This window comes from Oryctolagus cuniculus, chromosome 12 (genome assembly GCF_051225735.1).
Source record: "Oryctolagus cuniculus isolate XC-2025 breed Fujian yellow rabbit chromosome 12, ASM5122573v1, whole genome shotgun sequence".
Lineage (NCBI taxonomy): Eukaryota > Metazoa > Chordata > Mammalia > Lagomorpha > Leporidae > Oryctolagus > Oryctolagus cuniculus.
The window spans coordinates 8,292,417-8,306,376 of NC_142878.1; the positions used below are offsets into that span (position 1 = coordinate 8,292,417).

The following is a 13,960-nucleotide window of genomic DNA, read 5'->3' on the forward strand; positions in this document are numbered from 1 at the left end:
ATTTATAGTCCATTCAGTTTTGACATGGGCACCAAATACACAATGAGGAATTTATTTGATAAACAGTGTTGGGAAAATTGAATATTCAAAAAAATTAAACATGCAGAAGTATTAAATGGTCCCCTCATTTCACACCATATATAAAAGACAATTCAAAATGTATTAGACTTAAACTTAAGACCCAAAACTGAAAAACCACTAGAATAAAACATAGGGGAAAAGTTCTATGACATTGGTATTTGCAATGATTTCTTGGATAAGAATTCAAAAGCACAGCCAACAAAAGCAAAAATAATCAAATGGTACTAAATCAATCTAAAAAGCTTCTGCATAACAAAAAATACAAGAGTAAAGAGGCAACCCAGGGACTGAAAGAAAATGCATGCAAACCATACAGCTAATAAGTGGCTTATGTAAAGTATTTACATAACTCAAATAACTAAATGGCAAGTGAATGAATAATTCAATTAAAACAGGCAAAACATCTGCACAGACATTTCTCAGAAGAGATGAATGTTCAACAGACTTGAGAAAACATGCTCAAGATGTCTAATCATCGGGGAGCAAAAGCCAAAACCACAAGTAGAAGCCATCTTGCGCTGTTAGAATGCTTCTTACCAAAAAGATGAGCGATAACACGTATTGAAACTTGTATATTGTTGGTGGGAAAATAAGTGAGTACAGCCATCTAGGAAAATAGCATATTGGTTCCTCAAAAAACTAAAAATAAAATTATCACATGATCCAACCATCCCACTTCAGGGTTTATACCCAAAGGGTTGAAATCAGTATTTTGAAGAGATAAATGCACCCCTATATTCATCTCAGCATTATCAACAAGAGCTAAGACATGGAGGCAATTTAAATTGTCCCATCAACGCATGAATGAATAAAGAAAATGTGATGTAACCAACAGTACTTCAGAAAGTTCATGCTAAATTGAATTGAAAGATAAGTTTGTTTTTATGCAAATGGGACATGCTGATCAAAGGATCCAAAGCTTCAGTTATGCACTGGAATAAGTTTTAGTGATTTATTGCACTGCATAATGACCATAATTAATAATAATAATGTATGTTGCAAAACTGCTAAAAGAACAGATTTTTAGCACACTCCCACCAAAAAAATGACTTTTACGGTGATGGATGTGTTAGTCTGGCTACAATGTGTATATAGATCAAAACACCACTTTGTACCTCCATACATATACATAGTTATTATTAGTCAATTAAAAATAAATTCAAAAAATTAAATTAAAAACAAAATTTTTATTTAATTAAAGAAAAATAAATAAGGGTGAGTGGTTAAGATGTCAGTTATGATACTTGGGTCCCATTTCCAGAATATCTGGATTCAAGAAGTTTCATCTGTTGGTAATGTACACCCAGGTAGATGATGTAGGGGTCCCTGCCACCCACATGGAGACCTAGACTGAGTTCCGGCTCCCACCTTGGGTCTGGCTCAGTCAGGCTAGTTATGAGTCAAGGTAGAAAGAAAACCCATGTTATAAAACAGGTCTCTTGCAAACCCACAAGGAAATTTAAATGAGGAAACTACAGATACAGAGGAAATTTAAAGAACCAAGAGATTACTTTGGTCAACTCTATGTGGATAAATTTGTAATTTGATTAAAATACAGGATTTTTCCAGGAAAATGTGTTAAATAAATTCATCAACTTCAAAGAAAAAAAATCTAAAACTACCAATTCCCATTTAAAGCATAGAAAAATTGTCAAAAAGCAGCCAATATACACAGATATGATCAGTCTTCCAGGTAAATTCTACCAACTATTTAGGGAAATAACACCCACACTATTAAAACTGCCAATGAAGTATTGAAAAAGAAGCAAACTTTTACATTCTTTTTATGAAATCAGCTTAACGGTGACACAAAATTAAACAAAAATAAAACACTCCAACTGTGAAGAAAGATTTCAGCCATAAACACCAATGCAAAAATCCTAAGTAAAAACATTAGCAAGCAGACCCAAATAGCATATTAAGAAGAATAAAACACTGTGATTGAGTAGGATTCTGTATCTGTACTGCAAAGGTGATGCAATTGTTGGGCATGTATTAAAATATTTATCACTACTATACAAAGAAAAGTCACCATCAACTCTTAAATGCTGTAGGCAGGCAAGCAATTTGTCCTCATAGTTAAGACGTCACTGGGATACCCACATTCTGTATTGTGTCTGGTTTCAAGTCCCTGTCAAACCCAGGTTCAAACTCCAGATTCTGGCTTCCTGATAATGCAAATTGGGAGACAGAAGGTTATGAAAGAAGTAGTTGGGTCAGGGCCATGTATATGGGAGACCTGAACTGAGTTCCTGGCTCCTGGCTTTGGCCTGACCCAGCTCTGAAAAGTGAACCAACAGATACGAGTGCACATTCTCTCTTTCTTTCCCTCTTTCTCTCTCAAATACATAAATACATACATATTTAAATACTTCAAGGATTTTGATATAATACTCAACATCAATTTTAGAATTATGTAATGAAGAAAATAAATTAATGGGGGCCAGTGCTGTGGCACAGCAGATTAAAGCCCTGGCCTGCACTGCCAGCATCCCATATGGGCTCCAGTTCAGGTCCTGGCTGCTCTACTTCTGATCCAGCTCTCCACTAATGTGCTTGGGAAAGCAGCAGAGGATGGCCTAAGCCCTTGGGCCCCTGCACCTAGATAAGAGAAGCTCCTGTCTCCTGGCTTCAGATCAGCTCAGCTCTGGCCTTTGCAGCCATCTGGGAAGTGAACCAGGGGACAGAAGACCTTTCTCTCTGTCTCTGTCTCTACCTCTCTCTGTAACTCTGTCTTTCAAATAAATAAAGTAGATATTTAAAAAGAAATTAATGTTTACTTATTAAATATGGTCTCATATACATACATAGATACAAACAGATGGATACCCAATGTAACTACATATACATACATGTTAACACACATATAGATATGGATGCCGCATGCTAAAGACCTGCCAAGGCTAGATCATGAAGCAGAAGAACATCTGAGCAGAGCAGCAATGACTGAGGATACTGATCCATGATCCTAAGTCTGACTCTGAAGCAAAGCCAGGGCTAGATGATTCACGGCTGAAATCTGGCAAACATTTACTGAAGAGCGAATACCAGTTCTTCTCAAACTCCTTCCCCAGAGAAACAAAAATAGAGGGAATACTTCCAAACTCATTTTTTAAAATTTACTTGAAAGTCAGAGTTATAGGGAGAGAAAGGAAAAAACAGAGAGAGAGAGAGAGAGAGAGAGAGAGAGAGAGAGATCTTCCATCCACTGGTTCACTCCCCAAATGGACGCAACAGCCAGGGTGGGGCCAGGCCAAAGCTAGGAGCCAGGAACTTCTTCTGGGTCTCCTACATGGGGCAGGGGCCCAACCACTTGGTCTGTCCTCTGCTGCTTTCCCAGGTGCCTTATCAGGGAGCTGGATCAGAAGTAGAGCAGCAAGGACTCAAACTGGCACCCATGTGGGATGATGGAGCTACAGGTGACACTTTACCCACTATGTCACAATGCCAATTGCCCAGACTCGTTTTTTTTTAAAGTTTTGTTTATTTATTTGAAAGTCAGAGTTACACAGAGAGAGAAGGAGAGGCAGAGAGAGAGAGAGGTCTTCCATCCAATGGTTCACTCCCCAATTGGCCACAATGGCTGGAACTGCACCAATCTGAAGCCAGGAGCCAGGAGCTTCTTCCATGTTCCCACACAGGTGCGGGGGCCTATGCACTTGGGTTATCTTCTACTGCTTTCCCAGGCCATAGCAGAAAGCTGGATTGAAAGTGGAACAGCCAGGACTTGAACCAGCGCCCATATGGGATGCCAACACTGCAGGCGACAGCTTTACCTGCTATGCCACAGTACCAGCCCCATACTCACTTTATAAACTTAGTATTTTTATCCTGATACCGAAGCCAGACAAACACTACAAGAAAAAGAACAACTAAAGACCAATATACTTGACAACTTTATAATGATACTTCAAAAGCTCATGGGAGAAAATGGAATTAAAATATGTCAATTTGGGTACAAAATTTTTGAAATTCATGCATACTCAGGGTCTTCAAGAAGTTTAGGAAATACATGTAAAAAAAACTACATATGGATTTCAAAATAAATATATTTTTAATTCCTATTTTCTATGAACTTTTAGAAGTACTCTCACAGAGGAAAAAAGATCATCAACAACATATTAGCCAGATGGATTCAAGAAGACATTAAAAGAACTATTCACTGTTATCAACCAGGATTTATCTCAGATGCAAGGATGGATCAACATATGCAGATCAATGAATCTTATATATGATGTGTAAAAATGAAGGATAAAAATCTATGATCATCTCAGTAGATGCAGAAAAATGTATCTAAAACATGGAATACTTTTTCATGATTAAAAAGACTGTCATGCCAGCACTGTGGCTCACTAGGCTAATCCTGCGCCGGGAGGACCTGGCTCCTGGCTTCGGATCAGCACAGCATGGCGGCCGTAGCAGCTATTTGGGGGGTGAACCAACAGAAGGAAGACCTTTCTGTCTCTCTCACTGTCTAACTCTGCCTGTCAATAAATAAATAAATAAATAGACTGTCAACAAATCAAGTATAGAGAGGATGTACCTGAACACAGTAAAGCTCAAATATGGCAAACCCAAAACTAGTGTCATACCCAAAGTTGCAAAACTGAAAGCTTTTCCTTTAAAATCAGGGACCAGGCAAGGGTGCCCACTCTTCTCGCTCTTTTTAACACATTACTAGAAATCCTAGCAAGAGCAGTTAGGCAGGAAAAAGCCAAAAAGTCATCCTAATAAGAAAGAAAAAGTGAAACTCTATATTTTCTGACAACAGGATCTTCACTAGAAACACTAAAGACTACACCACACGCAAACACACACACACACACACACACACACACAACCTGCTAGAAATGGTAAACAAACTCAGTGAAGTTGGAAGAATCAAAATCAACACACAGAGATCAGTAATTTCAATATACTTAATGACAAGCTATCCAAATAGGAAACTAGGGATATAATCTCATTTATAAAAGCGGCAAAAAATTAAATAATTAGTTATAAATTTAACAAAGAAGTAAAAGAGCCAACTCATATAGTAACATCTATAAACAGGGCTGATGCTGTGGTGCAGCAGGTTAACACCCTGGCCTGAAGCACCAGTATCCCATATGGGCGCCGGTTTGAGTCCCAGCTACTCCTCTTCCAATCCAGCTCTCTGCTATGGCCTGGGGAAGCAGTAGAAGATGGCCCAAGTCCTTGGGCCCCTGCACCCATGTGGGAGACCCGGAAGAAGCTCCTGGCTCCTGGTTTCAGATCGGCGCAGCTCCAGACATTGTGGCCATCTGGAGAGTGAACCAGCAGATGGAAGACCTCTCTCTCTCTCTCTCTCTCTCTCTCTCTCTCTGCCTCTCCTCTTTCTGTGTAACTCTGACTTTCAAATAAATAAATAAATCTTTTAAAAATAAATAAAATAAAATATATAAAATACTGATTACAGAAATTGAAGAAAGCACAAATAAATAAGAAGACATCTCATTTTCATGGATTGGAAGAATATTTTAAAAATGCACACTGTCCAAGGCAATCTACAGATCCAATGCTATTCGTATCAAAATTCCAATATCATTTGTCACAGAGATGGAAAAAAATTTATCCTTAAATTTGTATGATACCACCAAAGACTGCTTTAGATTTTTAACAAAATGCCTGTTTTACTTTGACAGAATAATTGCACAATCCAAAGTTGCTAAAGAAGATACTAAGAATTGGCAAACATATGTCCCTCCCCTTGTTCTCACTCCTGACATAACCACACTGTCATTCTGCCACTTATCTTTGCATACATTTCTCTATTCCCACACAGTCATAAGTGCTTATACAAACAAATGTCATTATCATAACACACATGCATTTGTGTATATATAGTTTTTATACTATATATTAAATATGTATAATAATACAGAAAATTTTTGAAATTGAAAATGGAGGTTTCAAATTCTAGAAAGCCTTCATTGCTATAAGGCATGGTGTTAATGTTCCCTCTGGAGTACATATGGACATGGACATGGACATGGATATAGATATCTACGTGCCTAGCAAAAGAGAATACACACATACACACATATACACACACACACACACACACACGCCTTTCTAAACGTTCAAGGAAGCTGGAATTAAAGGATGCTTATTTTAGTGTAAAAAATTTGAAATCCATACACAGTGTTTCCATAATACACATTTTTCATAAACTTTTTGAAGACTCTTCACATGCACAAATGTCAAATCTTCTTACCAAAATAAATAAAATAAATATTTTTAAATTCCATTTTCTACAACTTGTTGAGGTACCCTCATACACACACTCATCTACATCATACCTCTGTATCACTTGTTTCTCTTCCTCTGCTGGCTCCATTTGGTCATTTAATTCTGGTCAGTTGCCACTCCCTGCTCCAGTCCTCAACGTGGCCTCTTTCCTGGTCACACTGTGCTCCTGGGTGTGCAGGCAACACACCTGGATCGGGTCATTCGGGTCTTTCCAGCAGCAACAAATCACGCCCAGAGATGAGGCAGGCCCTGCTCTGGTAGGCTGGTGTCTGGTGAAGGAACTGATGGCCACGGGTGTCCTGCTCAGCTCTGCCCCCCTGGGAGCCTCTCGGGCATGGAGAGCAACAAGCTGACAACCTTCTCCTGCAGCAGCTTTGGGGTCTGCCAGTGTCTGAGTCACAGCCAGAGTCTACTCCAGCTTCTGGCCGGGGACAGAGTCCAGTGGCCACTCTGTCACATGTGGACACTAAGGGCAGTCTTGGCACTGAAACACCATTCTGGTGGCTGGCTTCTCACCCCGAGTGGCAGCCCTCTTCCTGTCCCTCTGCTCACCCAGGTCGCAGACCTGCACTGTGGTCTGGAGGCTTCCCTGCCTGCTACTGCTCCTTCTCCTCCTGAATCTTTGACTCCTTAAACCCCAAATACCTGCGCTTCTCACTGTGTAAGGGCAGCTGCATCCTCAAAGATGCAGGCTGATTCTTAGCCGAGAAACAAAGGAGCCTTGCTACTCTTATGTTTTTTCCAATCATCAGGATATCCCCGATCCTGAATCCAGCAACAGCCATCGGCCTCTGTGTGGGCACCTCCAGCTCTCAGAGCAGACAGGACAGAAGTCTGGGTCTTCTCTCCACACTGCTGGGAGAGGTAGCCCTTGGCTGTGCTGGTCACCCTGTGCCCTGGACAATGCTGTCCCCTGACCTGTCTCTCTCAAGGAGCTTGGATGAACTCACAGCCTCGGCTGTTCTGGTCCTTGTGTTACCCCAAGGAGATGTGCACTGAAGCTGTCCTACTCCCACAATGCCCCAGGATTGATGCAGGGAAGATGCAGGATTAGCGGCAGGTATGGGTCAGCTGCAAGCCAATGAAGAGGATACTAGGGGTCTAATGTGTACCCCAGAAGTTCCTGTGCTGGAATTATAATCCTCACATTTATATGGGAAGGGTCCTGGAGGTGAGGCCTCCAGGAAGTCAGGTGGGGTTAGGAGAGCAGGACCCTGGTAACACAGGGGTGGCTGGATACGGGGGGGAGAGGCCTGAGCCAGCACACATGCCCTGTCTCCCCGCACAATGCCCTCCACTGCTAGGATGCAGCAAGAAGACCCTCAGCAGACTCCTGAGCTTCACCCTTGGACTTCCCAGCTTCCAGAGCCTGAGCCAAAGAAACATCTACACTTTATAAATTCAGTCTCGACTGCTTTGTTATAGCCACAGTAAATGGACGGAAGGAGAGTGTCAGGGTCCTCCAGGACAGATGTCACCCTCAAGTGTCAGGGTCCTCCAGGACAGATGTCACCCTCAACCCAACGTTGTCAAAGAGTTGGCCTCCTGGACCCATCTCTGACCACTCTTCACCCCCAGCAGGACAGGAGAAACCTTGTTCTAAGTTGAATCTCACTTTACTTTGTGGAGGTTCACACAGTCCCAAACTATCACAGGAAAATCCAAACCACATGGGATTTCCAGGTGGGCTTCCACTGCTCCAGAAGTTCTGAATCCTTCAAGTCAGTCCATGTCAGGGAGTCTTCTCAGATAACCAGGAGTAAAGGGAGGAAGGAATAAAGAAACCCAGGCAGCAGCAGCCCAGCAACAGAATTAAATTCTTGCTATTCCGTGTGGGTTGTTTGCCATCGCCAGTATTCCAGGAAGAAATGAAAACTGCTCAGCGCCGATGAAAACCAGAAAATGTACCTGTGGACTCCTCTAATGAAAGACAGTTACTTAGGTTGCCTTAGGCTCTTACCAACCCACAAAATGTGGACGTCAAATTCTCCAATTAAAAGGGGCACTTTTGGCCAACGGCGCGGCTCACTAGGCTAATCCTCCGCCTGCAGCGCAGGCACACCAGGTTCTAGTCCCAGTTGCTCCTCTTCCAGGCCAGCTCTCTGCTGTGGCCAGAGAGTACAGTGGAGGATGGCCCAAGTGCTTGGGCCCTGCACCCCATGGGAGACCAGGATAAGTACCTGGCTCCTGCCATCGGATCAGCACGGTGCGCTGGCCGCAGCGGCCATTGTGGGGTGAACCAACGGTAAAGGAAGACCTTTCTCTCTCTTTCTCTCTCTCTCACTGTCCACTCTGCCTGTCAAAAATAAATTAATTAATAAAAAAAGAGACACTTTTGAGAAGACGTAACAAAAACCTTAAAAGAATCCAATTGGTGTAGCAAGCTTGCTACCAACCAGCCCTTCCTATCACTGAGTATGGCAGCTCCCGCTGTGTAGGAAAACCACTCACAAAATCCCAAGGCGTGAGTTCCATTCCCAGGTCTGCCACAACAGTGTGCCACCCAAGTGTATCATCAGCTTCCTCGCCTTTCAGGTCATGGGTTTGCACACTGCTCACCACTGAACTTCTTTCCATCACATCTGAACCAGAGCTGGAACCTATGAAAAGCATCTGTTATGAGTAGAATTATAACCCTTTTAAAAAGATATGTTGGCCAGCGCCGTGGCTCACTAGGCTAATCCTCCACCTTGCGGTGCCAGAACACCGGGTTCTAGTTCCGGTCGGGGCGCCGGATTCTGTCCCGGTTGCCCCTCTTCCAGGCCAGCTCTCTGCTGTGGCCCAGGAGTGCAGTGGAGGATGGCCCAAGTACTTGGGCCCTGCACCTGCATGGGAGACCAGAGGAGGCACCTGGCTCCTGCCATTGGATCATCGCGGTGCACGACTGCAGCACACCGACCGCGGCAGCCATTGGAGGGTGAACCAATGGCAAAGGAAGACCTTTCTCTCTGTCTCTCTCTCTCACTGTCCACTCTGCCTGTCCAAAAAGATATGTTGGTGTCTTCACTACCAATAGCTACATATGTGACTTTATTTGGAAATCAACTCATCACAGTGGTTAAATATATTAAATGATAGATGGGCCCCGATCCAATACTACTGGTGTTTGTTTTGTTTGTTTGGTTTTTAAAGTTTTAATTATTTATCTGAAAGAATGACAGAGAGAAGGAAGGTAGAGAGAGACATCCTTCGTCCACTGACTTACTCCCCAAATGGCCACGTGGCCAGGACTGGTCCAAGCCAAAGCCAGGAGCCCAGAGTTCCTCTCCCACATGGGTGATAGGGGCCCAAGCATTTGAGCATCCTCCGCTGCTTTCCTAGGTGCATTAGGACAGAGCTGGATCAGAAGACGAGCATCCGGTACTTGAACTGGTGCTCCAATGTGGAATGCCAGTGTCATGGTGGCAGTTTAGCTTACTGTGCCACAATGCTGGCCCCTGTTTGTTTCAAGGGAAAATTTGGACAGGGAGACATGCCTTGGGGGGAGTAAGGAGACCCAGGGGGAGTATGGCCATCCACAAGCCTGCAAGCCTGAGCCTACCAGGAGCTGTGACAAAGGCCTGAAACAGATCCTGTAGACATACACATATACACACATGAATCTCCCAGTGTCCCCAGACCAACACCTTGATTTCAGACTTGTGGCCTCCAGGATTATGAAATAAGTTTCTGTCATTCTATGCTGCTTGGTGTATGGTACAGATCTGTATTCTGCAGGCTTGCTCCTACTTTGAGGTCAGTGTGATTGCCTGAAGCCCATTCCAAGCCTTTGGTCTTTCCCAGGCTCCATCAAGCACTAGGCCAGAGAGGGGATCTCCCTTCCTGCTCAGAGAGCACCTCTCACCTGGTTCACTGAGAGGGTGTGTCATTAAAAGAGTGTGCCATTACCCCCGGCTCACTCACAAGCTTGCAGGTTGAGCCTTCCCCAGTGCTGATCCAGGTTCACGTGCAGTGGTGAAATGAAGTCCTGCTGTGCCCACCTCCAGAGCACCAGTTCTGAGATGTCTTTGTGCAAAGAACTGGGTCTAGATCCAGAGCCAGAATGTGAAGACTGCAAAAGAAGTCCTCATTTGTTTTGTTTTGTTTGGGCTCGGGTATTTGCCCTCTATGTTCCATGAATGTGCAGTTGTGTGTTCAGGTCAGCCCCTGGCAGATCCACTGGTGTATCCTGATGGAAGCTGCTCTGGAATGACTGTCTTTCTTAGTGACATATCCCCCAGAGCTCGAGAGTCAATATGTGTCCTACAAAACCTATCTTAAGTTGAACCATTTCAAGTCCACCTTCTAACGCACTTGGAAACCTCTCCATTGTATCTGGATGCAATAACAACACAGAGAAACTTAACTTGCATGGATCAGAATTACATTATGATTTTTTAAAAGATTTTTTTATTTATTTATTTGAAAGGCAGAGTTACAGAGAGAGAGAGGAAGTGACAGAGAGAGAGAGAGAGAGAGATCTTCCATCAGCTGGTTCACTCCCCATATGGCCACACGACCAGACTGGACTGATCCAAAGCCAGGAGCCAGGAGCCTCTTCTGGGTCTCCCACACAGGTGCAGGGGCTGAAGGACTTGGGCTTTCCGAGGCACATTAGCAAGGAGCTGGATTGCAAGTGGAACAGCCGGGACTCCAACCAGCGCCCATATGGGATGCTGCACCACAGGTAGCAGCTTTACCCTCTACAACATAGTGTCAGCCCTATTTCCAAAATCTTTTACTGTGAACTTTTAACACCCTGTATCAGTCATGTGTGATTTGACTCCATAAGCTAAAAGCAAACATCTTCCTTGAAAACACAGAAGAAGCTTTATTCTGGCCACTAGCTGCTTCCCAGTATCAAGAACTGTGCTGACTAGCTCCAAAACAAAGTCTGAAATGTGGAACAGCAGCTGCGACAGAAGTCAAAGAGAGCTCCATCCCTCAGAACCCATCTTTCCCAACTGCACAGGCCCAGCAGTGTGTCCCATGGAAGTGTAGTAAGCATGTGGTGAGAATCACCTGTACCTATCCATCTGCTATGAAGATCCTTAACTCAATTCAGAGTCAGGATTGTGCAGGTGTAGCTTTGGGGTTCTTTCCCTGGTTGAGAGGAGAAGTTCCAGGTACTACCTACCAGAAAGTGCTAATGTATGGATTCTACCTATTGCCAAGTCTGTGCACCCTGATGTTAAATTCTGAAAATGGAGAGAAAAATCACAGGATGAATTCACAAACCTCCAGGGACCACTGTGATTTCTTCTTGGCTCAATTCTCCTTTTATTACCTGTGTATCATAAGCCTCCACTTTGTAATAGATGCCAATGGCACATGGAAACCCCAGGAATTAGCATCAATTCAGAGTCAAAAAATGCTGGTGGGTCTTGATATTTCTTTTTCCCCTGAGTAGCATCACTCTCATGAATGATGTCATGGCCCTTTGGGGGATGCTTGGAGGGAGACTTACAGTCTACACACGTGCAGCATGAGTAAGGCAGCTCTCAAGGGGGTCCAATCAAGGGCTCTCAATCTGAGAATGGGCTTAGGGCTGGGATTGCAGCAGAAAGCTGTGACTCTTCTATATGGCAACTCTGGCCACCAGACTAGGATCTTCCCATATAGATAAAGCAACACTTTCATAGGCTGCCAATCTATTCCATTCCTAAGGACGCTGTGATCAGTTAAGCACAGACAAAGAGATCTGTGGGTTTCTGCAGTCTGCTGACCCCTCAACCTGGCCTCCATCAGTCCTGCATGGCCACCTTCTCTCTGGTGTTAACTGCCCCCAGTTGATGACATTTGCTCGAGGATCCATCATCCCCACTGCAGGGAGAGCGCCCACCTGGGTGGTGGCAGCTCCACCAACATACAGCCTTCCCTCACCCCTGCACTTCTGAGATCACTAACAGAGGGAAGACACTGTGGGTCCCCTTGTGGGACAACCCAGGGGAGGAAGGGAGACTGGAAGTAAAAGCTTCATGTAATAAATTGACTTCAATACTCTCATTTCCCTTAACCTTTGATGGCAAAGAAGTTCTGGCACTTCATCCTCATTAAGAGTTGGTGCCTACTGAGTCCTGGCATTAGTCATGGAAACCAAACCATTATCCAACACCAGCTGCACATCACATCTGGGTTTCTATGGCTGGCGTTGTGGCACAGTGGGTTAAGTGACCAACTGAGACAACCACATTCCCTATGGGAGTTCACAGGATTGAGACCCACCTCTGCCACACCTCTGCTTCTGATTCAACTTGGTAGGCAGCAGACGATAGCTCTATACATGCATCCCTGTCGCTCACATGGGAGACCAAGATGGAGTTCCTGACTCCTGCCCTCAGCCTGGCCCAACACCAGGTTTTGCAAACATTTGGGGACTGAGCCAGCAGATGGAATATTTCTCTCTCTCTCTCTTCCTCTCTCTCTCTCTCTTCCTCTCTCTCTCTTCCTCTATCTCTCTTCCTCTCTTTCTCTCTCTCTTTCTCTCTCTCTTTCTCTCTCTCTTTCTCTCTCTCTCTCTCTCTCTCTTTCTCTCTCTCTTTCTCTCTCTCTTTCTCTCTCTTCCTCTCTCTTCCTCTCTCTTCCTCTCTCTTGTTCTCTCTCGCTCTCTTTCTCTCTCTTTTCTCTTTCTCTCTTGCTCTCTCTCTCACTCTCGCTCTCTCACTCTCTCGCTCTCTCTTGCTCTCTTTCTCTTTTTTCTCTTTCTCTCTTTCTCTCTCTCTTTCTCCCTTTCGCTTGCTCTCTCGCTCTCTTTCTCTCTCTTTTTTCTCTCTCTCTCTTTCTCTCTTTCTCTTTCTCTCACTCACTCTCTCTGGCTTTCTTTCTTTCTCTCTCTCACTCGCTCTCTCTCAGAAATAAAATGAATAAGTAAACATTAAAAAATAAAATACAGAATAAGCAATATATTCCAAGATGGTGGAACAGGGAGGGAACATGTGGCTCTACTCCAGGGGAAGATAGATTTTAAAAAGTGGAGAGAGGGGCCAGCACTGTGCATAGCAGTAAGCTGTCACCTGCAGTGCCAGCATTTCACATGGGTGCCAGTTCATGTCTTGGCTGCTCTACTTTGGATCCAGCTCTCTGCTGTGGGATAGCAGTAGAAGATGGCCAAGTCCTTGGGCCCCAGTACTGGTGTCTGGTAACTAGCCCAGAGAGGGTGGGTACCATTTTGGACATACATAACAGGTACACCAACTTCTGTCAATGTGCCCAGCAAACAGCCAAGAGGATACACCTGACTCTGGATGGGAGAATTGACAATGGGCTGGGTGCTAGCAACTTTGGGAAGCTTGTATGCTTGGACTGTGAAAACACTGTGGCTGGGGCCAGTGCTGTGGCATAGCAGGTAAAGCCACCGCCTGCAGTGCCAGCATCTCATATGGGCACCAGTTCAAGTCCCAGCTGCTCTACTTCCAATTTCAGTTATCTGCTATGGCCTGAGAAAGCAGAAGATGGCCCAAGTCCTTGGGCCCCTGCACCTGCATGGGAGACCCAGAAGCTCCTGGGTCCTGGCTTTGGATTGGCGCAGCTCCAGCCATTGTGGCCATGTGGGAAGTGAACCAGTGGATGGAAGACCTCTCTCTCTCTCTCTCTCTCTCTCTCTCTCTCTTCCTCTCTTTCTCTTTCTCTT

General features: G+C 44.4%; 1 long non-coding RNA gene across 2 annotated transcripts in view; it reads right to left on the reverse strand.

Moving 5' to 3' along the window:
- The window catches only part of LOC108178851 (uncharacterized), a 146,568-nt gene that overhangs the window by 120,063 nt on the left and 12,545 nt on the right, over positions 1-13,960 (reverse strand). The gene's annotated exons all lie outside the window — the stretch shown is intronic.